The sequence below is a fragment of the Giraffa tippelskirchi genome, chromosome 6 (genome assembly GCF_054371585.1).
Source record: "Giraffa tippelskirchi isolate mGirTip1 chromosome 6, T2T-mGirTip1v1.2.pri, whole genome shotgun sequence".
Classification (NCBI taxonomy): domain Eukaryota; kingdom Metazoa; phylum Chordata; class Mammalia; order Artiodactyla; family Giraffidae; genus Giraffa; species Giraffa tippelskirchi.
The window spans coordinates 44,397,379-44,423,879 of NC_137280.1; the positions used below are offsets into that span (position 1 = coordinate 44,397,379).

The 26,501-nt window shown below is 41.3% G+C and overlaps 1 protein-coding gene across 3 annotated transcripts in view; it reads left to right on the top strand.

The window, feature by feature from the left end:
* SLCO5A1 (solute carrier organic anion transporter family member 5A1) overlaps nt 1-26,501 on the top strand; it is a 270,020-nt gene that overhangs the window by 12,850 nt on the left and 230,669 nt on the right. The gene's annotated exons all lie outside the window — the stretch shown is intronic.

A 26,501-nucleotide genomic window follows, 5' to 3' on the forward strand; every position in this document is an offset into this window, starting at 1 on the left:
CCTTTCCCCTTTGTCCTTTTGTCATGCTCACCAGGAAAAACCCAAACACTGGGTCCTTCTGATTCTGCCTTCTACAACCTCTCCCTGGGCTGCTGGAAAGTTCTTGAATACTACTCAGTTTGCTGTGTCCAGCCCGGTGTAAACCCTCAGCTCTGCCTGGCCACCCCTTCCCTGTCCTGGTGAGCTGGCTTTCCCACTCATCACAAGGATTATTTCAAACCTCCAAGCTTCTAAAGAGCCTTCGATCTTTCTAATGCCATCAGCAATTTTGCCTGATCTCCAATGAAAATAGAGCCATCAGAAGAGAGTGCCTTGAAGGGTGGAGTGGGGGGGGGGGATAAATTAAGAGTTTTTGATTAACATATACAGGCTACTATACATTGGGCTTCCCTGCTGGCTCAGATGCTAAGAATCTGCCTGCAGTGCAGGAGACCCAGGTTCAGTCCCTGGGTCAGGAAGATTCCCCTGGAGGGAGGGAATGGCAACCCATTCCAGTATTCTTGCCTAGAGAAGTCCATGGACAGAGTTGCCTGGTGGGCTACAGTCCATGGGGTCGCAAAGAGTCGGACATGACTGATCGATTCACTTTTTCACTTTCACTTCTATATATAAAATAGTTCAACAACGAGGACCTACTGTATGGCACAAGGAACTCTGCTCAATATCTCGAGATAACCTATAATGGGAAAGAATATGAAAAAGGATATGTATATATTAATAGATATATGTATAACTGAATCTGTTTTCTGTACACTTGAAACTAAGAACATTGTAAATTAACTATACTGCAATCTTTAAAAGATTATGATATATTCATGCTACAGAATATCATTCAGTCATCAAAATTATCATGATGAAAAAATTGTAATATTCTCAAAAAGTAATGTTAAATAAAATAGAATGTAAAACTGCAAAAAAAAAAAAAGAAGAAAAGACCTTCATGTTTTTGCCCACTCCATGCCTGAGTTACACTCTGCTCTCATCTGTCCTCCTGCTCTCAAGGAAAAGGGAACATTTGCCCTTTGTTCTATCAGAATGAGTCTCATGCTTTGGGTTAGACTTCTCTGTGTATTTCTCCCTCCTCAGAATCAGTGATTTCTCCCTCCTTCTTTCACTTAAAACATTTTCTAGTCTCATCTCAAACAACAACAAGGACAATAAAATTATCACCATTTTTATCATTAACCTCCTCACCATCAACAACTCTAAACCCTCCCTCTAAATCTCTCCCTTCTCTGCCTATCAACACCAACTCTGCCCTCCTTTTCATAATCACGTGGATTTTTTGTTTTGTGTGCATGTGTGTGTTTCATTTTACTCTTTTCTTGGCCCAGCCACTCGGCACGTAGGATCTTAGTTCCATACTGTGAGGGCATAGGTTTCTTCCAGGCTGGGGCCATGTCTATCTTGTTCACTGTTGTTATTTACCTATTGTACTTAGCTCAGAGCATAACACTAACTGAGCATGTTTCTAAGCACTGCACACAACACCTACCTATATCATCACAAGGTAGCCACTGCAGTTGTCCCATTTTATAGGTGAGGAAACAAAGTGAAGTCATTTGCTCATGATGGCTGCAGAGTGAAGGCAGGGCCAGGATCTCACCCTGTTCTGTCTGCTTCCCAAACCCCATGTTCTTAACGGCAACACTCTATTATGCAGATGGTACCACAAATCAGTATTATTGACTAAATGGTTGGCTGAATTTCTGTGGCAGTTTTCATAGCAAACTTCTTGTATCTCACTGGCCCAAACTTGAGCTGGTCTTTATAGCGTAAGAATAAACAATAATTAGCTCTGTAGCCTCCATTTTGTTTTCCTCCCCTAACTATTCTCTGTGCAGTTGAGTTGGTCGGGCTGGTGTAGCCAAGAAGTCATGAGTCCACTATGTTGAAAGCTCTTATGTAGGAGAAAATGGCTGGTTTGTAAACATTACATACAAGTCTTTCCTTTATATTCTGGTCTCTTGCCTTGTGGAGAGCTTTCCTAATTTCCAAGTTTTATTAATTTTTCCACATCCTCAACAGCATTTGTTATTTGTGCGCCTTTTGGTGATAGCCATTCGAACTGATGTGAAGTGATTCCTCATTTTTTTTTTTTAAATTTATTTATTTATTTGGCTCTGCCAGGTCTTAGTTGCAGCATGTGGAATCTAGTACCCTGACCAGGGACCGAACTCAGTCTGCCTGAACTGAGAACTTGGAGTCGTAGGCACTGGACCACCAGGGAAGTCCCTGTTCTCATTTTACACATGAGGAATCTGAGGGCTTTGGAGATTTTGTAACTTGCTGGGGATCACACAGTTTAGCACCTAACCATTCCACTATACCAGTAACAATATATTTATGCGACGACTCTGAAGAAAAGAGTTTAATAATGCTCAATATATTTTCTTAAAAGAATAGGGAAGTGGGTAGTACATTTTAAAAATGAGGTATAACTTCTTACCTACTATAAAATTTGCCTGTGGTAAGTATAAGTTCATAGTCAAATTATTTCTAATAAATTTAGATTTGTGCAACCAATCCCATAATTCAGTTTTAGAATATTCCCATCACCCCAGAAGTCCCCACTTACTCATCTGCAATCGATCCCCACTCTTACCTTCAGACATAGATGATCACTAATATGCTTTCTCTATAGATTTTCCTTTTTTTAGAAATTCCATAAAAATAGGTAGATACATATATCATACAATAGGTATCTGATTTCATTTCCTGAGTAAATGTTTTTGAGGTTCATCCATATTATTGCAAGTATCAGTGGTTTGTTCCTTTTTATGATGGAGAATACTCCATGGTATAGGTGTACCACGAGTTAAGTTTTTGGCTATCATGAACAATGCTAGTCAGAACAGTCACATACAAGCCTTTTGGCAAAGGAAGTACTTTTCCAACCCTGAAATCTTAGGGAATTCAATAATCACCATGGTTTTAGATCACAACCAATAAGATTTAATTAAGCTGGCTGCTTCTAGGAGCTGAGGGGGCTGGGAGAAAAAGTATGTAAGTGAACAGGGGATGAGACAGAGAGGGCTCAGAGTACGGGACCTCTAATCTCTAACAAACTTCCACTTTCCTTCATAATCCTCTCAGGCCTTTATTTTCTCTTGGCTTCACACTTTTTTTCCCACATCTCTTCAGATGCCTTTATTACTCCCTTTTTCTTCTTCTTTTTTAAAAAATATATTTATCTTTAATTGAAGGATAATTGCTTTACAGTATTGTGTTGGTTTCTGCCATACATTAACATGAATCAGCCACAGGTATACATATGTCCTCTCCCTCTTGAATCTCTCTCCCACCTCCCAGCCCACCCCACCCCTCTAGATTATCACAGAGTCTCCTGGCTTCACTCTTAAAAAAAAAAAAAAAATCCAATTTATAACCCATATCCCACCAGATTTATCAAAACGTTCTTACCTCTTCAGACTACACTGAGGCATAAGTCAATTTACTGACACTGCAGCTCCAGGCCTGTGTGTTGGTTACAGAGCACGGCTGTGGTGCTGCCTGGAAGGCCTGCCTGCCCTTGCCTGGCTGGCAGAGTGGTCCATTTCACCTACACTCAGCTTCCCTGACTACCTTTCTACAGGAGGAGAGTCAGAGATCCTTCGGATGTCTCATACGTATCTCTACCTAGCAGTTATCCTCAGCTGTCAGCCATCTGTCCATCCATCAGATACAGTACACAAGTCTATGTGTTCATACTTTCATCTCCATTTCTTTTGCTGACATATCTAATTTCTCTTGTTAGATATGAGCTTGTTGGCAGCATAGGATTTTTGGTCTTGTACATCATGTTCCTCAGTATGGGCGCTAAGTCTTTTCAGTTGTGTCCAACTCTTTGCAACTCCATGGACTGTTGTAGCCCACCAGGCTCCTCTTTCCATGAGATTCTCCAGGCAAGAACACTGGAATGAGTTGCTGTGCCCTCCTCCAGGGTATTTTCCTGACCAAGGGATCGAACCCATGTCTCTTACATCTCCTGCACTGGCAGGCAGGTTCTTTACCACTAGTGCCACCTGGGAAGCCTAGTAGGTAGCATAGTAAATATTCATTAAATGCTCGTGGAAAGAACAACAAATGAATCAACAAATAATGAATGACTATTTTAGGAAGAAAGGGGAAAGGTGGCCTCACTGCAGACCCATCGAAGCAAAAAGAGAGCACATACACTAATGGGTCATAATAAGTTGTAAGGTAATTCACAAATATTTGTCTTTTTTCAACAACTTATCAGAGTTTGCAAATACACCCAAGTTGTTTAGCCTAAAAAGAAAATCAGAGATTTGAGATTATCTATGGGAAATAGATGGGGAAACAGTGGAAACAGTGTCAGACTTTATTTTTGGGGGCTCCAAAATCACTGCAGATGGTGACTGCAGCCATGAAATTAAAAGACGCTTACTCCTTGGAAGGAAAGTTATGACCAACCTAGATAGCATATTAAAAAGCAGAGACATTACTTTGCCAACAAAGGCCCGTCTAGTCAAGGCTATGGTTTTTCCAGTAGTCATGTATGGATGTGAGAGTTGGACTGTGAAGAAAGCTGAGCGCCGAAGAATTGATGCTTTTGAATTGTGGTGTTGGAGAAGACTCTTGAGAGTCCCTTGGACTGCAGGGAGATCCAACCAGTCCATCCTAAAGGAGATCAGTCCTGGGTGTTCATTGGAAGGACTGATGTTGAAGCTGAAACTTCAATACTTTGGCCACCTCATGCTAAGAGTTGACTCACTGGAAAAGATCCTGATGCTGGGAAGGATTGGGGGCAGGAGGAGAAGGGGATGACAGAGGATGAGATGGCTGGATGGCATCACCGACTCGATGGACATGACTTCGGGTAAACTCTGGAGTTGAGGATGGGCAGGGAGGCCTGGCGTGCTGAGATTCATGGGGTCGAAAAGAGCCGGACGCAACTGAGCGACTGAACTGAACTGAACTGTTATGATAATATCTCTCTTGAAAGAAAAAAAAGTGAAAGTGTTAGTCCCTCTTTGCGATCCCATGGACTGTAACCCGCCAGGCTTCTCTGTCCATGGGGATTCTCAAGGCAAGAATACTGGAGTGGGTAGCCGTTCCCTTCTCCAGGGGATCTTCCTGACTCAGGGATCGAACCTGGGTCTCCCGCATTGCAGGCAGATCCTTTACCATCTGAGCCACCAGTTCAGTTCAGTTCCATCGCTCAGTAGTGTCCGACTCTTTTCGACCCCATGAACTGCAGCATGCGAGGCTTCCCTGTCCATCACCAACTCCCGGAGTTTACTCAAACTCATGTTCATTGAGTCAGTGATGCCATCCAACCATCTCATCCTCTGTCGTCCCCTTCTCTTCCTACCTGCAATCTTTCCCAGCATCAGGGTCTTTTTCTATGAGTCAGCTCTTCGCATCAGGTGGCCAAAGTATTGGAGCTTCAGCTTCAACATCAGTCCTTCCAATGAACACTCAGGACTGATCTCCTTTAGGATGGACTGGTTGAATCTCCTTGCAGTCTGCACTCAGGACTGATCTCCTTTAGGATGGACTGGTTGGATCTCCTTGCAGTCCAAGGGACTCTCAAGAGTCTTCTCCAACACCACAGTTTAAAAGCATCAATTCTTCAGCACTCAGCTTTCTTTATAGTCCAATTCTCACATCCATACATGACTACTGGAAAAACCATAGCCTTGACTAGACAGACCTTTGTTGACAAAGCAATGTCTCTGCTTTTTAATATGCTGTCTAGGTTGGTCATAGCTTTTCTTCCAAGGAGTAAGCGTCTTTTAATTTCATGGCTGCAATCACCATCTGCAGTGATTTTGGAGCCCCCAAAAATAAAGTTGGCCAGTTTCCACTGTTTCCCCATTTATTTGCCATGAAGTGATGGGACCAGATGCCATGATCTTAGTTTTCTGAATGTTGACCTTTAAGCCAACTTTTTCACTTTCTTCTTTCACTTTGATCAAGAGGCTCTTTAGTTCTTCTTCACTTTCTGCCAAAAGGGTGGTGTCATCTGCATATCTGAGGTTATTGATATTTCTCCTGGCAATCTTGATTCCACCTTGTGCTTCGTCCAGCCCAGCGTTTCTGAGCTACCAGGGAAGCGCCAAATATCTCCCTTACTCTCTTGCTTTCCAAGATGGTTTTTTTTTTTTTTGGTCTGTGCTGGATCTTCATTGTGATGCACTGGCTTTCTCTAGTTGTGATGTGTGGGCTCTCTACTTGCAGCTTGTGGGCTCAGTTTTCCTTTGGGATCTTAGTTCCCTGAACAAGGTTCAAACCCATGTCCCTGGCATTGGAAGGTGAATTCTTAGCCACTGGACTGCCAGGGAAGTCCCTCTCATATGCTTTCTTGACTGTGAGAAAGAAGAGTGAAATTATAAGTGGCCAGCCAAGATGGGTGCCTCACTCTGGGATTTCTCAGACACGTGCTGTGAAGATGAGCAGCTTCTATTAGGAGTCACGGCAGGAAAAAAGGACAAAATTTCTAGGCTAGAAAATCATAAAGAAGGAACTTGTGAGATATTAACTCCAGAGGCTCCTTTCCTGACTATACAGAGGCAGCCATGTCAAGGACACATAAGGAGGTGATTCTGCCTGACACTCATTCTTGACATGGAGAGTAAACACAGCATTCATGTTCTTTCTTCCCTGAATGTACAAAGCACTGGGCTGACTAGTAGCTGTGTATTTTCTGGCCTTGAGATGAGATTCCCTAAAAGAAGGACCTGGGGTGTCTTGGAAACCATTATTAAGAGGCTCACACATCTGGGAAGATTTCTACCTAAAATGACTGGAAGTGCTGATGGCGGAAGCTCCCATGACCTGGAAAATTCATTTGCTTTTTGCTTCCTTACAGCTCGAGTGCAAAGAGCCATTGTCCACTCATTTCTCTTAAAGTTCAATTATTAGAAAATTGATCACATGTCGAAAAGTGACAGATTAATTGCCCCAGAAATCCAAATGTTTAAGAGCCTGGCATCTGCAGACCAAGTGATCTGCACATTTGGCTCAAGTTGAACTGATGAGGTTCCTACACAGGTATCCATTGGCTGTTTGATAACTAATGTGTATTGTAACCAATGTGGACTTGATGGGAGGAACAGTGGGATTCAAAAGTGGTAGCCAAAGAGGACAGTTTGTTTTATTTGTCTATATGTACCTTCATTCTGGCTTCCCAGGTGGCTCAGTGGTAGAGAATCTGCCTGTGAATGCAGGAGACTTGGGTGGGATCCCTAGGTGGGGAAAATCCCCTGAAGGAGGAAATAGCAACCCACTCCAGTATTCTTGCCTGGAAAATTCCATGGACAGAGGAGCCTGGTGGGTTGCAAAGACTCAGGCACAACTGAGTGACTGAACACACAGACACACACCTTCATTTTAATGGAAAATCTTAAAAAGTGTATGTGCAATTTCTTTCCAAAATTTAATTATAAATTAAGATTATGAAGAACAGCCATTTGTTTGTATTACCATTTGAATTATGCAAAACAGACAGTATATAATAATCAGAGCTAATTAAATTGCATAGCCCCTTTCACTCTCAAAAGTGTCCTGGTTTCTAGATGATATGATCACTCTCCTCACTGAACACAAATGTTCGGTGTTCTTCTAAGTGATTTATATAGACTCATTTATATATAGTCTGATCACAGATATCGTGAGACCATGCCTTCAAATTTTGAAGACAATTAACCATTTGGCATTAGCTAGAATGATATTGTGCATGCTCTTAATAGACTCTTAGCATTTTCATTAGTCAGGAGTGTAATGGTGCTGGGAAAATCTAATAATAAAGGTAAGCAATGGTAATTGGTTGTTATGGATTAATCAAAGAGTGTATAAAGCAGAGCATATAAATTTTGGATCTAATCATCACAGTTTGGAAGTGTTCTGTGTCCTTTCAGGGAGGATGAATGAGTACAGAGAGAAAACTGGCTTTTTTTTTCTCCTTAATGACACTTCTTTTCATTAAAGATGAGTTTATCACCAGTGATTAGCTTTTTTCCTTTAAGCAGGCTTTATAGAATAATACAGCAAGAGAAAAAAAAAAGCTAAAAAACTTACCATGATCAAGTGGAAATTATTGGGTCTTTCACTTCTGCTCTCCTGTATAACAAGGGTTAAATTTTAGGTCCCTGACAACTTAGCCTATATACTAAAAACCACTGAATTGTATATCTTAAATGGATGAATCACATGGCATATGAAATATATATATATATCAACTTAAAGCTGTAACAAAAAAATTTAGCTCCCTGTCACACTGTAGTTTATAATCCCAAATGTGTTTATGCACATATTATATGAACAAAAGTATCGATAAGGACACCAATTTCCAATTGGTGCATTGTATACATTATTGCATGTTCTTGAATCATGCAATAATATACACATCGTACCAAATAAAATTTGCACTATACTTGATAGGGGGTCATATGACAGGAGCATTTTATGTTTTTTAAAAAGACTGAATTATGCTTCAATAGGATTGATGATAATGTCAATGATGGCATGGTTTTGAAATAACAAATGCACCAAACATAAAAAGTAGAATCTGGTCTAGTCACACACAAATCTATTAAACCAGAACCTCCTGGAGTTGGCACTGCAACACTAGTAGTTTTAAAAGATTCTCAGGTGACTTCAGTGTGTCACCAAGAATGAGGGACAGGAATTGAGCTGAAATGGCTGGGTGACAATCACCTTCTTTCAATAGGATATGCTGGGAATGCGCTTTCTCCCACAGTAAAGGTTGCTTTGCTTCTGTAAATGTACTCCTGGATATTTTTAAGTACTAGGTTTATTTATTTCATTTTATTTATTTGGCTGCATCAGGTCTTAGTTTCAGCACACAGGATCTTCGGTTTTGGCATGCAAACTCTTAGTTGCAGCATGTGGGATCTAGTTCCCCAACCAGGGATTGAACCTGGGGCCCCCTTGCATTGGGAGCTCAGAGTCTTAGCCACTGGACCACCAGGGAAGTCCCTAAGTGCCAACTTTAAATGCTCTCAAGATATACCAAGTGGAACAAAAATAGAAGGAAAACACAGCTAGGGAAGCTTATGTGTATGCTCAGTTGCTCAGTTGTGTCCAACTCTTTGCAACCCAATGAACTATATATAGTCCACCAGGCTCCTCTGTCCATGGAATTTTCCAGGCAAGAATACTGGAGCGGGTTACCATTTCCTCCTCCAGTGAGGAAAGCTTAGAAGCATGAATTTAAAAAAACATCAAAATAAAGAAGAGTTAAAGAGGTAAATGAGACCCTAGAGGCCCTTCAATTGTTCTTACGCTAAAAAGGACATCAAGAATCTAATTCAAGGGACTTCCTCGCTGGTCCAGTGGTTAACGCTCTGCCTTCCCAACCAGGGATGGAAACTAAGGTTCAACATGCCTTGGGGTTGAAATTTTAAAAAAAAATTAAAAAAAAAAAAAATCTAATTCAGTGGGCTTCCCTGGTGGCTCAGATAGCAAAGAATCTGCCTGCAATGCAGGAGACCCGGGTTCAATCCCTGGGTCGGGAAGATCCCCTGGAGAAGGGAATGGCTACCCATCCCAGTATTCTTGCCTAGAGAATTCCATGGACAGAGGAGCAAAAATTAAAAAAGAATCTAATTCAATACCACATTCTACATTCCTTACCCAGGAAGGTAAGCGATTAGAAGTTAAGCAGTGTCTGTACACCTGAAAGTATCACAGCACACAACACTGTTAATCAACTGCACTCCAATATAAAATAAAACATTAAAAAACAAAGAAGTTAAGCAATGTGTTCAGGACAGAATACAAATAGTTCACAACCAAACCTTGAGTAGAAGTCAGGCTTTGTCAGGGCCTGTGCATTCTGATTCTACCACGGGGTGAGAGGGGCTCCTTGCCTTCCACATCATAAACTGTTGAGACAATTTTCTATTTCCAGAAAAGCTGCAAAAATAATGTAGATAATTCCCATCAGCCATTCAGGTAGCTTTCCCTGATGTTCATTTCTTGGTTAAGCAAGGTACAATGAGAAAAACCAGGAAATTAACATTGGTACAATGCTTTTGAAGTGTTAGTAACTCAGTCTTACCCAACTCTTTGCAACCCCTTGGACTGTAGCCTGCCAGGCTCCTCTGTCCATGGAATGCTCCAGCCAAGAATGCTGGAGTGGGTTGCCATTTCCTACTCCAGGGGATCTTTCCCACATCCAACCCCGGTCTCCTGCATTGCAGGCAGATTCTTTTACCGTCTGAGCCACCAGGTACAATGGTACAATGCTCTAATCTTTTACAAATGAAGAAACGGAGGCCCAGAGAGGTTGAACCACTCACCCAAGAGCATACAGCCCAACAGTTGTATAATCCCATCACCTTAAGGACACAAGTACCCAGTTCCCTTGGTTTCATCTGAAATCCAGCTTATATTAAAACGCGTTTCTAGAGTGAAGGCTGGGTGCAAACATCCTGCTGATATCACGGATGCAACCAAGACATTCCATGGGCATGGTAAAACCTCCCGCCCCCCTCTCAGAAGGGCCCTCGAGCTTGGTTTAATGCTCTGAGGCTGTTGCAGTCTTGAAATTCTCAGTAATTTTATCTTGGAACTTGTGTTTTGTAAGTAGAGGCCGATGGTGCAATGGGGGTGATAAACCCGGCAGCTGGGTGGGGACTCCCGCCAGCGGGCAAGAGCGGGTCCCTGGGCGGTTGGGCTGGCACCCAGTGCGCATGCGCCAAGGTGGGGCCAACCCGGGAATGGAGGGCAGGCCCCAGAGGCAAGGGTCACAAAGGCGTGGCCTTCAGCCCTGATTAGTGGCTGTGCCTGTGGCGTCAACTGCAGAAGCTGGAGTGAGGGGGTGCCCGGTACTTCTGTCCCCAGAGCCCATTCTTGCGGCACCTCGCTGGCCTGCAAACTTTGTCAGTAAATTATTACAAAACAAAATTGTACACGTGGACATTATAGTAAAGCATATCAGGAGTTCCCTGAATTCTTCAGTGAATTTAGGGTCTCTGGTTTTGAAAACTGATGTAACATTGCAAAGCCAATGGCCTCAGGCTTAGACATAGAAATTAAATTCAAAGATTGTCGTTTGATGGAAAAGAACACTTTTCCATGTGATACTTCAGCATCACATCAGTAGAAAAGTCCTTCTAAAAAGAAAAATTACAAAAATTGCTTGTGATTTTGCATATGCGAAGAGTGACTTTCAGTTCCACCAATTGAAAATGAAAGAGTATACATTTTGAAATCAGCCTTTATTTACAGAAAAGTGAGTCAGAAAAATCTTATGATCCATCAGAATATCACATTAATAAGGTATTATTTACTATCTATAAAATTATAGCCAATTTTTTTTTTTTTTTTCGATTTTAAATGTACTTTTACTTATGTATCACTGTTGGGGCTTCCCTGGTGGTTCAGAAGGTAAAGCATCTGCCTGCAATGAGGGAGACCTGGGTTCTATCCTTGGGTCAAGAAGATCCCCTGGAGAAGGAAATGGCAACCCACTCCAGTATTCTTGCCTGGAGAAGCCCATGGACAGAGGAGCCTGGTGAGCTACAGTCCATGGGGTCGAAAAGAGTCAAACACAACCGAGTGACTTGAGCACGCATGCAAATAGTATTGACTTAAGCTTGAACTTTGAATACAGACATTGTCTGGCCAAGCAGCTCTGTCACTTTGGCTTCCTAATGAACACATGGTTGTGGCTGAATGAAGACATTACTGAATAGAGACACAATCAGAATGTTTGAAGGGATGGAAGGCAGCATGTCCAGAGGCTGAGTGGTAGTTATAAGGTTGGGTTTAGAGAGTGAAACTGACCAAATATTATGTCTGTTCAGCATGAGAACCTGATGATCAGTTGAAATGCAGTTCAATGCTCAGAGAGTGGTGGGTATTTAGGTACTTTGGGCAGAGACTCACAAAAGGACAGGAGTCTAAAAAGATGCTACAAAGGATAAGCCGAGGAAAGAGATTTTACCAAAGATTCTTCATTTAAATTAACATTTGGTAAAAGGGAGGGGATGTATGTATACTTACGGCTGATTCATGTTGTTATAATGCAGAAAGGAACACAACATTGTGAAGCAAGTATCCTCCAACTAAAAAATGTAAATAAATAAAAGTCAACTGGAAGGAAAAGAGAAAGGAAAGAAATATATTAACTTATGGTTATCGTGGCTTGCTCCAATTATTGTTACCCTGTAGGAGTTGGCTTTCTAACAGATAACCATGAAAGATCTACCCAGAATCTCAAAGTCAATGTGTAAATGAGGCATTTGCCCTCATGTCTCCCTGATGCCTTTGTCTTTTTTGCTGTGATTTGTCATCACTTTCTTGAGAGGATGAGCTATTATCATCCAAAGGAGTAAATGTTGACTCAGTAGTTGTAGTGGGTTACATGAAGACTCCACAAAAGATATGCCCTGTTCTAACTTCCAGAACCTGTGATTGTGGCCTTGTTTGGAAAACAGGTCTTTGCGGATATAAATAAGTTAAGGATCTCATAATGAGATCATCCTGGACTATCCAGGTGAGGTCTAAATCCAGTGGCAAGTGTCTTCTAAGAGACAGGAGAAGGCAAAGAAGGTCAGATGAAGAAGAGGCAAAGACTGGAGTGATATCTGGAACCATGAGATGCTGGGAGAGGCTGGGATTCTCCCCTAGATGCTTCTGAAAGAGTACAATCCCCTTATTTGGGACTTTTAGCCCCGAGATCTGTGAGAGAATACATTTCTTTTGCTTTAGGCCTGCCACTTTGTAGGACTTGGTTACTGCGTCCTGGGAAACGAACGTGGTCATCTCCCAGAGCATAGGGAAGCTGAACTTCAGTGTTCAGAAGTTCTTGTTAGGAAGATTTTTTTTCCTTTGTTATTTATGAAAGTGACATTTTAATTGCATCTTCCAGAACTGTCCTGTCCTGAACTGTCCTAGATCCTTGATCTTACCATCAATATTATCAAACAGCCACAAACACCTCCCCCGATAACCATTTTTTCTGAACCACTGGTCTGAGTAGGGTAGGCACAGGTAATACCCAAAGTGGCTTATTAGTAAGACAACTGTCTAATTTAGTATTCCAGCAACTGTAAACATCAATCTAATGAAGGATAATTTTTACCCAAATGAACGTCAGGAAGGTAATTGTCGCAGTGATTTTGGGGTGAAGTACTACATTGGAAGGACTGATGTTGAAGCTGAAACTCCAATACTTTGGCCACGGCATGCAAAGAGCTGACTCATTTGAAAAGACCCTGATGCTGGGAAAGATTGAGGGCAGGAGGAGAAGGGGATGATAGAGGATGAGATGGTTGGATGGCATCACTGACTTGATGGACATGAGTTTGGGTAAACTCCGGGAGTTGGTGATGGACAGGAAGGCCTGGAGAGCTGCAGTTCATGGGGTCGCAAAGAGTCAGACACGACTGAGCGACTGAACTGAACTGAACTGAACTATACACTGTTTCCTCAAGGTATTCAGTTCAGTTCAGTTCAGTCGCTCAGTGCGACACCATGGGCTGCAGCACGCCAAGCTTCCCTGTCCATCACCAACTCTCGGAGCTTACTCACACTCATGTCCATCAAGTCGGTGATGCCATCCAATCATCTCATCCTCTGTCGTCCCCTTCTCCCACCTTCAATCTTTACCAGCATCAGGGCCTTTTTCTGAGTCAGTTCTTTGCCTTAGGTGGCTAAAGTATTGGAACTTCAGCTTCAGCATCAGTCCTTCCAACGATATTCAGGACTGATTTCCTTTAGGGTGGACTAGTTGGATCTCCTTGCAGTCCAAGGGACTCTCAAGAGTCTTCTCCAACACCGCAGTTCAAAGGCACTAATTCTTCGGCCCTCAGCTTTCTTTATAGTCCAACTCTCATATCCATACACGCCTACTAGAAAAACTATAGCCTTGACTAGATGGACCTTTGTTGGCAAAGTAATGTCTCTGCTTTTTAAGATGCTGTGTAGGTTAGTCACAGCTTTTTTTCCAAGGAGTAAGCGTCTTTTAATTTCATGGCTGCAGTCACCATCTGCAGTGATTTTGGAGCCCAAACAGATAAAGTCTCTCACTGTTCAATTGTTTCCCCGTCTATTTGCCTTGAAGTGATGGGACTGGATGGCATGATCTTAGTTTTCTCAATGTTGAGTTTTAAGCCAACTTTTCACTCTCCTCTTTCACTCTCATCAAGAGGCTCTTTAGTTCCTCTTTGCTTTCTGCCATAAGGGTGGTGTCATCTGAGTATCTGAGATTATTGATATTTCTCTGGGCAATCTTGATTCCAGCTTGTGCTTCATCCAGCTCAGCATTTCACATGATGTACTCTGCATATAAATTAAATAAGCAAAGTGACAATATACAGCCTTGACATACTTCTTTCCTATTTGGAATCAGTCTGTTGTTCCATGTAGAGTTCTAACTGTTGCTTCTTGACTTGGATACAGATTTCTTAGGAGGCAGGTCAGGTGGTCTGGTATTCCCATCTCTTGAAGAATTTTCCAGTTTGTTGTGATCCACATAGTCAAAGGCTTTGGTGTAGTTAATAAAGCAGAAGCTTTTCTGGAACTCTCTTGCTTTTTCGATGATCCAACAGATGTTGGCAATTTGATCTCTGGTTCTTCTGCCTTTTCTAAATCCATCTTGAACATCTGGAAGTTCATGTTTCAAGTACTGTTGAAGCCTGGCTTGGAGAATTGTGAGCATTACTTTGCTAGCGTGTGAGATGAGTGAAATTGTGCAGTAGTCTGAACATTCTTTGGCATTGCCTTTCTTTGGGATTGGAATGAAAACTGACCTTTTCCAGTCCTGTGGCCACTCCTGAGTTTTCCAAATTTGCTGGCATATTGAGTGCAGCGCTTTCACAGAATCATCTTGTAGGATTTGAAATAGCTCAACTGGAATTCCATCACCTCCACTAGCTTTGTTCATAGTGATGCTTCTTAAGGCCCACTTGACTTCACATTCCAGGATGTCTGGCTCTAGGTGAGTGATCACACCATCGTGGTTATCTGGGCCATGAAGATTTTTTTTTGTATAGTTCTTCTGTGTATTCTTGCCACCTCTTCTTAATAGCTTCTATTAACAGAGCACGACCCAGGCTTGGAGCTGGTTAAGAGAAGAAAATATACTTTCTTAAGAGAAAATATTGAGAAGAAAATATACTTTCTCCTAAAGCTATGAGCCAGTTTGCTTTATATTTTCCTTTAGACTTTAAAAAAAAAGTTTACTACTTAAGCAATGAAATTCTCTGTTCTTTTTTAAAGAAGAATCTTTGAGAGCTGAGCATCTTTATAGCAAAGCATTCATTTTCCTTACTAGTATTTTCACTTCAGACAATGCTCAGATTTACCTAGGGTAGCATCTCTGTTATCAGAATCCTGAAGGCAACTCCTTCAATCTCCTACAGGCATTTCTCTTTCTGATCGCATCTCATGCTCTGCATGGTACCTTCATCTAATAGGACAATTTCTCCTCAGATTGAAAAGAAACCATTTTTGAGCAGTTCCAGGGAATAATCAGCTGATCTGTTCTGATTGGTTTATTAAGACAATTTACTTTCAATTAAGTTACAGATGTAACTTTATCTTTAGTCTGCAATCCTCCTTTACTTCTCAGAGAGAAGAGAAAGCAATTTGAAATCAAAAGCAATTTACCAAAAATAAATAAATAAGCAATTTGCCTAATTGATACTTTTTAGAAGAAGTTTTAAAGTTCTCTCATTGCAGTTTTTCCCCATTTATCTATAAATTAATGTGGATTATGGAGAGATGCTACATAATTCCACTAAAAGTGGATTTGAAACTTAGAGCCTGGAATCACATCACCCATGTGGGTAGTGTAGTGTTTTCAGTTAAGAGACATTTTGTGACAGCCTCAGAAGAAAAAGAATCTTTTATGGATTTTTTAAAAATTGTAACTTTCAGTTACATTCTAAAACAACACAGCTAGATGCATGGATACTACCTTTTAAAATATCTTGCATCTCATATGGTAAAAATTCTAAAACCTACATCTATGTTAAAGAACTTATCCTTGAAATTGTTAACTAGTAGGATTACCTAAATATATTTTCTTTTTAAGAAATAGTCATTGTCTTTTCTACTTAATTCTTTTTTAAGTTTAAGATCCACCCATTTAAAACACTTTTTTAAATTATTTATTTGGCCACACTGAGTCTTAGCTGTGGTATGTGGGATCTAGTTCCCAGACCAGGGATCAGTCCTGGGCCCCCTGCATTGGGAATACAGAGTCTTAGCCACTGAACCACCAGGAAAGTCCTTCTATTTAATTCTTAACAAGATTTAGCAGCAGATCTAATCACAGAAATTTCAAGGTATTATGCACACATCTACTTAGTTATATATAGTTTATATATAAATTACATGTCAAGATGAATACAACAATGATGATATGATATTTAAAAAAAACTGGTTTCCCTAAATAACAGTCTCCAGTGATGATTATACTACTGTCTTTTCCTACACTTGTCATTTGAGAGAGTGGTAAATTTCAGTTAGAGATGGGTGGAACTAAAAATGTATTTATTATCCTACCCAACTTCATGGATTCCCTGATTCTGTCCACAGACTGTACTTGAATAGGGTTTTCTTTAATATTATTGATTTTCTGGGATAATATTCTGTACTTTATACGCTTAACAAGGTTACTTTGAGAATGAGGTCCACAGTTTCATCAGGCAAGGTCTTTGTGAATATCCAGAGGTGGTGTTGGTGACAGTTGCGGTTAATGACATGAACAAGGCAGTTTTAAATTTAAGTGACTCCATCCTAAAGCTTTAGGGCCCCAAGAGATCAGAAAAAACCTACAGGTTTGCTTTTTTTTTTTCTTTTCAGTTTCTTCAGAATGTAGAACAGTGAAACCATCACCCTGCATATCCTACTGGGCTCTAGTTTTTCTAGAAGAATAATGCTCCATTATATTATATATTCAGTTCAGTGAAAATCCCTAATTTTTCTGTCTTTGGATTAAGAAATATAATTACAGGGAATTCCCTGGCAGTCCAATGGTTAGGACTCTCGGCTTCCACTGCTGGAGCTGGGTTCAATCCCTGGTCAGGGAACTAAGATCTCATAATCTGTGCAGCATGGTCAAAAAAAAGAAAGAAAGAAAAAGAAAAAAGAAAAAAATTACACAGATTACAAAATAATATAATTTTTCATAATCCCACAACATAGATCATTTGGATGAATTCATAACCACAAAAAGCAAATTGTTACAGGTGAGCTTATGAGCTCACCTAACCATTTCTTTCTTCTGGTTGACATGGCAACAAGCTGGAAAATGAATACATTTAGGAAAAGAGCACTGAGGAAAGATCATAGTAAGACTCAGATTTTCTTTTATATTTTCTTTTATTTTTCCAAAAGAAGATGAGTAGTGACTCCCTCTTGTTACATCGATGGAAAACTCACTTAACAAGCCACGTTTCAGTTAGGACTGAGCTCACAAATCTCTTGACAGCTTCAAGCTATTGCATAACACGTTTAATGACTTCAGATTCACTCCCATTGCTTCATGGATGATTGATCTATAGCTCTTTCCTCTACTTTGTTTTTTGTTCAATACACACATGCATTTCTCATCACGCTGTCTCATGGAGCAGGTTCAACTGGAAGGATTGCTTTGGAACTGTAGGAAGCAGTTCAAAACCTGTTTCAGAATACCCTCCCACACTTTTTGTGTGTGTGTGCAGCATGTGGGATCTTAGTTCCCTGAGCAGGGATCGAACCTATGCCCCCTGCAGTGGAAGCATGCAGAGTTTTCTTGTTGTTATTGGTTTTAACTTTCTGTATTGAAATACAGCCGATTAACAATGTTGTAATAGTTTCAGGTGAATGTAGAAGGGACTCAGCCACACACATACATGTATCCGTTCTTCCCCAAATTCCCCTTCTCCTCCTGCCTTCAGTCTTTCCCAGCATCAGGGTCTTTTCCAATGAGTCAGTTCTTTGCATCAGGTGGCCAAAGTATTGGAGTTTCAGCTTCAGCATCAGTCCTTCCAATGATATTCAGGACTAATTTCCTATAGGATGGACTGGTTGGATCTTCTTGCAGTCCAAGGGACTCGCAAGAGTCTTCTCCAACACCACAGTTCAAAAGCATCTGTGAGAGAGTTGTGTATAAGATTACTCTATTCCTGCATCTTTTCAATTGTTTCTTCTATGGCGGTGCCCTCTACTTTTCTTGGCTTGATGTGGCTTTATGTTCAAGGAGCTTTTGGAGGTCTTTGCCCAGGTGTAGTGGAGTGATGTTAACCACCTGCTGCATGAAAGCACTCCTCCCAATCCACGGACAGCTGTGCCTGTAACATCTCCTGCAGCACTTGTTCTGTGTAGATGATTGATTTCTGTCAACCTGCCCTACTCTGCCAATTTGCTGCCCTCTGTAGAGCCTTTGCCCAACCTCAACTTCATCTCCTTCCCACTGGGCGTGGATCAAACATGCCTGTCTCAGCTCTTTGGAAGGACGGAAAGACAATCGTCTTCAAAATGCCTATTTAACGTTCTTGCTTTGTCAGAAGTCATGAAGGGATTCAAACTCACTTTGGCCACTAGTGCTTCACCAATGACCACAAAAGGAACGCACTAAAAAGACTTTAATGACTTTCTGGCACAGCGCCAACTCTTACAGCTTTCCCGGATGTCTGTATATAAGTTGTTATTTGTTTTGCTATTTTTACAAAACCTGCCCCATGCCCTCTGACCTTACGCCTGCCACTTTCTCCCACTCTCACCCTGGGTCACCCTGACTTCTGGCTATTATTCGTTAAGCATCCAGGCAGCCCCTCCCCAAGCCTGCATACGCTGCTCTGACCTTCACCTGAATGTCCTTCCTCTGGCCTCCCCAAGGATATTTGCATAAAAATAAAATAATTAGATATTTAGAGGTCCTTCTCAGAACATTCCTCTACATCCGCTGATAGCAAAAACACCAGTGTTAGTGTGTGTATGCTCCGTTGTATTCGACCCTGCGACCCCATGGACTGGAGCCCGCCAGGCTTCTCTGTCCATGGAATTTTTCAGGCAAGAATACTAGAGTGGGCTGCCATTTCCTACTCCGAGGACTCTTTCTGACCCAGGGATCAAACCCGTGTCTCCTGCATCTCTTGCATTGGCAGGCAGATTCTTTGCCACTGATCCACCTGGGAAGCCCAAGATCACCAGCACTAGGCCCAAAAGGTTATGGTCTCCATTCGCTATTCTCGGAAGCTCTGGCGATGAAAACGTCAGTCAGAGCAGAACTGGGAGTCTCCGAATACTTCAGAAAATTCTCTAAATGTATCCTATTTCTCTGAACCAGCCTCTGGCTATTTGTTAGGGGCATTGAGTTGGCGTTTGGGTCCCTAACAAGTGCCAGGAGAGCAGACCTCATAAATGGGTGTGATTAGCAGCAGAGCCATTGGGTTTAAGGTCATTCAAGCAGTTGAGAGAACTCACAGCCTCTCATTTCCTGGAGATGCAGACCCAGCCCTGGAGGGAAGATCACTCCCTCCCCTGAGAGGGTGCAGAGAAAGCCTCTGGGGGCCAAGCCTGCATTTTGCTCATGGAAAACATTCTGGATCTGCTACAGCCAGTGGGAGAATTTAGCTCCATGATTCTATGATGTAAAGAAAGGCCAGATAATTTTAGCGTGGCAAATTTTAAGCTGGATATTTTAACACCTCCTGTGCCTATTACAGAAAGTGTAGAAAAAGTACCCGCTGAACATCTGATTTAGGCAGGCAGTGCACCTAAGGGGCAAAGCCCTCCTGAATTAACTAACTTCCAAGTCTAAACTAGGGTCTGTTGTTCAGCAGCTCAGTGGTGTCTGACTCTTTGCAATCTCAGGTACTGCTTCATGCCAGGCTTCCCTGTCCTTCATTATCTCCCAGAGTTTGCTTAAACTCATGTCCATTGAGTCAATAATGCCATCCAACCATCTCATCCTCTGTCGCCCCCTTTTCCTGCCCTCAATCTTTTCCTGCATCAGGGTCTTTTCCAATGAGTTGGCTCTTGGCGACTTCCAATGAGGTAGCCAGAGTATTGGAGCTTCAGCTTCAGCATCAGTCCTTCCAATGAACCTAGGTTAGTAATTTCCATTTTTTTGAATTATACAACCTGATCACTAAAAGCTTTTTGACAAGCACCATTAAAATGTTTACACATACATATAGTTCCCTGACCACGGATTGAACCTGGGCTCTGGCAGTGAGAGCACCAAGTCGCAACCACTGGACTGCCAAGGAATTTTCTAAAATGTTTGTATTTTTATTTTAGAAATTATATTTAATTGTTGTTGTTGTTCAATTGCTAAGTTGTGTCTGACTCTTTGCAGTCCCATGGACTGCAGCACGCCAGGCTTCTGTGTCCTTCACTATCTCCTGGAGTTTGCTCAGACTCATGTCCATTGAGTCAGTGATGTCTTCCAAGTTTACTACAAGATAATGGGTATAATTCCCTGTGTTATACAGTGTATCCTTGGTGCTTATCTATTTTATATGTAGTATTTTTTATCCATTAATCCAGTGCCTCTAATTTGTCCCTGCACCCTTCCCTCTCCTCTAGAAAATAATTTATTTTAATGAAAGAAATACCAGTAAGTTCACCAGTGAGGCACATTTATGGAGTGACTCCTTCCAAAGAGAGATTCTTTACCCACTGGGATTGAGGCTTATTAACCTTGGCCTAATTGTGGTCTTGAGCTGTCACTCATTTATTATTTATCTTCATACCCTCTAACCTGGTTCCCTATCCAATTTAAACAAACAAGACAGCCCTAAGGGCTCTCTTAAACAGCCTAAAATATAGGCACTCTTCTACTTGGGCATCAGCCCTAGGTCCTGTCCGTGCCCTAAGCTAATCTATGAAGGAGCAGAATTCTTGAGAGAGATAAGACTTAATTCTTGCATATTTAAGGGATTTAAGACTAAAAAGCTACTGAAAGAAACTGAGGGGTGTAATTGTCAGCAGAGGACTAGGCTTCTCCTGGGCTGATTTTTTTTTTTTTTGACCCTGTCATGTGGATTGTGGGATCTTAGTTCCCTGTTCAGGGATGGAACCCAGGCATCTTCAGTGGAAGCTTGAAGTCATAACCATTGGATCACCAGGGAATTCCCAGGGTTGGTTTTTTTTTTCCTTCTCCCTGTGCTCACTGGCATGGTTCCCAGCATCCATGTGGAAAACAGTCTAACGTAGACACACAGTGCGAATGTACAACTGAATGTACAAGGCTGCTTGCCCCCAATCCTCCAAATTATGGACCTGATTTAAGAAAAATCCTACTGAGGAAGTGGTCAATTACACACTACTTTCCTTGTCTCCTTGCCTGGAAGACACTTCACTTTGTAGCCAAAGTCTAACCAATGTCTGATTTCCATGTTTCCTTTACCTCCTCACATGGGGCCATTTGCTCAGGTGGACATGCTCTCCTGGTAAGGATTTCCTCACTGATGGCATATATAGTCTCTTCAGCTTCCTCCATCTCCAGTTCAGGTTCTAATCCTCACCCTTTCCACAGCAATCTCACTTCTGTTCTCTGTCCCTATTTCAAAAGACTGTTCCACTCAAGCAACACATGAAAAACCAGTCCTGGAAGGTAATTTTAGAGACTGAACTCAATCCAGGGCTCCCCAGACTTACCCCAGGAGAAAAAGGAAACCCTCTCTGCTGATTACAACAGATGTTCAGACCCCAGAGCAGAATGAATCTCCACTGAATGAATCTGCAGGAAAGGTTCCAGAAATCTTTAGTTTAATCAAGGCCCTGGGTGATTTTTTTTCTTTTTTGATTACCAGGATAGTTTGGGAAGGGCTTCCCTGATGGCTCAGTGAGCTTCTCAAACTTGAGCCTGCCTCAGACTCTCTTGGGAGGGTTTGTTAAACCACGGGTGGCTGGGCCCACTCCCCAGAGTTCCAGTTTCAGAAAATCTTAGGTGGAGCCTGATTATTTGCATTTTTAATCGGATCCCAAAAGCTGCCGGCGACTTGGGCCGCTTGTCTGAGAATTCCCACCCTGACAACCTCTGATTCTAGTTCCAATGGCTTCTGGGAAACTGTATTCACTACACGTGAAGGGATTAGCCGTCAGAATTGATAAACTAAGGATGGAGCCACATCTGTACCAAAAAAGAGATCCAGACTTCTCAATTAAACGTATTAATTAAGGATCACTTACTAGAGAGCCAACAGCGGCTCCCCACCCCCACCCCCACCCCCACCCCCACCCCCACCCCCACCCCCACCCCCACCCCCACCCTGCAGCCCCAGACCTGAATCCCCGAAGGTCTCTTAATTCCGCTTTTCTTAAGCACCGGAATTACCGAAAAATAAGCCAATTTCGTAGTCTTTGTTTTCGAAACTTTGTTTCATTGCATTTTTGCTTTCATTTCTTTTTTCGCCATCACATCATCAGAATGATTTAGGACGTTTTTGTGTCCCAGCCAGGGAACCTCACAGCTATTCTAACCTAGTGGGGGGGGGGCGGTGGCGAGAATATCCCAATTCGAGACATTTGAGCTCTGCGCACGTTGCGGGAACGGGTCTGGTCTGGCTGATTCCGGTACAGCGCAGAGCCTGTCTCCTTAGGTTCGTAGCAGGCGGTAGAGATGGTACAGGAACCGCGCGAGGGCCTGGAAGAGGTTGCAGCAGCCGGCATTTTGCAGATCAATTAGGCACCGATGCGCGTGCTCCTATAAGTATGTCTTCGGGGAGAGACTAAAAAGGGATACGATACTTAGGCTGGGTTGCTTTGCAGACATTATGAGCGTTAATAAAACTCATTACCTCCTAGCATCTTAGCTTCCTTCCGGCAAGGGACAAAACGCTCACTTACTTTAGCACAGTACTGTGTGTGTGTGTGTGTGTGTGTGCGCGCGCGCGCGTGCAATTAAAAAAATTCTTGGAGAGAAATGCAGAATGAAAAACACTTTACGAACGTTTATCAGCAATTTGTTTATGGAATCCTACAGTTTCAGTCTATTATGACAATGATGCTTTTTTAAAATTTTTGTTGGGGTATAGTTGCTTTGGGCTTCCCAAGTGGCTCAGTGGTAAAGAACCAACCTGCCAATGCAGGAGATGTAGGTTTGATCTCTGGGTGGGGAAGATCTCCTGGAGAAAGAAATGTCAACCCACTCTAGTATTCTTGCCTGGAAAATTCCATGGACAGAGGAGTCTGGCCGAGTCCATGGGGTTGAAAAGAGTCCGACTGGACTTAGTGACTAACCAACAGCATAATTGCTTTACAATGATGTTTAACAGCAAAGTGAATCAGCTGTATGAATATGTGTATATTCTTTTTTGGATTTCCTTCCCATTTAAGTCACCACAGAGCACTGAGTAGAGTTCCCTCTGCTATACAGTAGGTTCTCATTAGTTATCTATTTTACATATAATATCAATAGTGTATATATGTCAATCTCAATATCCCAATTCATCCCATCCCATTGCTACTTTCTATATCTGGCTTCTTGGAATATAACCATCAGCAAGAGAATGGATGGGAACCTAGTATGCATTTATGGACAAACATTTCCACTTGTTACCACACACTCACAAAGAGCCGGGTCAGGTTGACAGGTCAGATACAGGAAGGAGAGTTTGTGAAAATGAATTATTTTTTCACAGTGTGAAGTGTGCACATGTAACATGTAACAGAAAAAAGTTTAGCCAAAAGGAAAAGACCAGTATTCTTTTCAGGATCTTTTCTTTAGGCAGAAAAATTCAAATTCATTTCAGAGAAGGGAAAATAAGTATTGGAGATTCATCTTAATTGATGGTACACATTGAGCGGTGTTTTCCATACTTTCTAAAGCCTCTGTATAAATATGGTGTAATAATCAAAACAGGAAATTAGATGTAAATGAAAGTCACAAGTAACTAGACACAGGCAATCAGAAAAAAAATAATGTAATCGAGTCACAGTTCTGTTTTCAAAACTATTTCTCCTTATGTCTTCTTTGAAGTTTTACAGACTTGGTTTTTATCCATTGGGGAGAGATGAGAGTATTAACATTCAGCTTTGCACATCGTACAGTAAAAAAAAAAAAAAAAAAAACCCAGAAAGGATGCTTCTGACAAGCACAACATTTGGAGGAGTCTGGAGAGGAGAAGTTGAAAAACATCAGATACCCGGGAAGGTGTACTTCAGAGAAATTTTGAAAGCGACAAATAGTAGCTACAAATTTCGCAGACTAGATGTATTGAAAGAGAACCTGCATCCTACATACATTCCATTTGCTTTCTCGAAAGAAATGGTGAAGGTCAACATTTTGTCCAAAAAATTTTTTTTTAATTTAAAAATTCTTGTTTTGTATAATTACAGAAGTACTGTGTGCTCATCAAAGTTCATATGTTACAGAAGCATGTGTGAAATATTTTAACCCCACAGCCTCAATCTTGTTTTTAGTCCCATAATCACTAGCACTCCCATTTTAATCAGAAAACTAGGGTAGATTATGAATAAAAGACTAAGTTCATAAATTTCCTGGAGAATTAATTAGGAATGGTAACCCCTGACTCTTGAGTTCCTGGCATGCTTTCCCCTGATAAAAATGGTTATTTTATAACTACTTTCTTAACCTGAATCAGCTAAAGAATAAAATTTGATGTTAGATTTTGGCATTCAATAGACTCTGTCAGTTAATCATTCTTTTAGAAGGTGAATTATTGCAGACAAACGCTTCACTTTTCCTTTGTGGTCCTATTAATCCATTCATTGATGAATGTCTCATGAAAAAATAAAAAGGTCACAACAGACGTTAGGGCTTATAGCCCCTCTTGGTTAATAATCTACAGATTGGACTATGTGTTCCTTTAGCAAAGACCTGGCCCAAACACCATGACCTAATAAATCTATTTAGTGTGTGTTAAAATAATTGCAGTGGGTGCCGTGAGGTTAGTAGCAATGAGTGACAGCGATGTTTTTTGTTTTTTAGGTAAGTTTTAAAAGACTTTTAGGAGTTTTCAGAGTTTTTCATTTAACTGTGTAAAGGTGTTACAGGGACTTGTGACTGACTTTTGTTCTTTGTGTTCATGGGGTCTCTATTTAGGTTAAAAAGAAGCACTTAGCCCATCTTCTTAACAATCAAAGGTAGTCATGCTCTAATACCTTAACCCCGCAGAGCTATTGTCTGCTTGCAAGTATATTCTATAGGCTTTGCATTCAAGATTGATCTATGCAAATAAGAAAACCTTTTGTTAAGTAAATTTAGGAATGCAAATAAATATGCAAGAAAAAGAAGCAATTAAAAAATCTTTAAGCTACATTACTAGTCATTCAAGTAGTAAAGCCATTGAAGAAAAAAAATAGAAATTATGTGGGGTTATAAATGTTTATTACGAGTTGCAATATAGTCTCTAGTTCAAATTGCACCGTGAAACAAGCTAGTGAATATTACAGAAAAGAAACAGACTTACCGAGGTAGAGAACTAAGTAGTAGTTACCAGTGGGGAGAGGGTAGGGGGAAGGGCAAAATAGAGGGAGGGGATTAAGAAGTACGAACTACCATGAATAAAGTAAATAAGCTACAAGGTTCTATTGTACAGCATAGGAAATGTAACCAATATTTTATAATAACTATAAATGGAGTATAATGTTTAAAACCTGTGAATCACTATGTTGGACACCTAAAACTTACATGATATTGTATATCAATGAAAAAAACCCTCAATTTTAAAAAATGAGGGTAAATCTAGATTTAAAAAATAGCACTGTGAGACACCAAATTGCAGCAGTTGTGGATTTGATTGGGAGCAGTTAAGTGAAACATTTAGATAATTTATTCTTCATCTAATGTTAATACATACTAATTATGGTGTGCCAGATATAGTGTAATCATTCACAGTTTACTTTTTTGTTACTTTATGTAGAGAGGCAAGATAAACATCAAATAATGTCCTAAATTTATATGAGAAGTTTTCTTTCTACTTATGTTCTTTTTTTTTTGGCCACGACGCACACCTTGTAGGATCTTAGTTCCGTGATCAGGGATTGAACCCCCAGACCACGGCAATGAAACCACCAAGTCCTAACCACTGGACCATCAGGGAATTCCCTCTCTTATGCCATTTTGTCAGTCATTTATTAGGACCATGAAACAGTGGTTTCAGGAAATCTGTATCAGGAAATCTCAATGACATTTTACTTGTGTAGAAATTTTCTAATGGGCAAGAGGAGGAGGTGGGGGACACAGAAAACAGGCTTTGTCATTCTTTTCATAGCCTTGTGCTTGGCCGTGGCCTTCTTCCCATCCCCCCTCATGCTTACACTGTTTGTATGATCTTGAGCAAGTCAGTTAACCTCCCAATGCTTCAGTTTTTTCATGCATAAAATGGAAATAATAAACATAATACTGGATGAGAGAAATGCTCTGAGAATTGAAGAAAGAAAGTGAAGTTGTCAGTCGTGTCTGACTCTGCGTCCCCATGGACTGTAGCCTGCCAGGCTCCTCTGTCCATGGGATTTCCCAGGCAAGAAGACTGGAGTGGGTTGCCATTTCCTTCTCCAGGAGATCTTACCAACCCAGGGATCGAACCCAGATCTCCCGC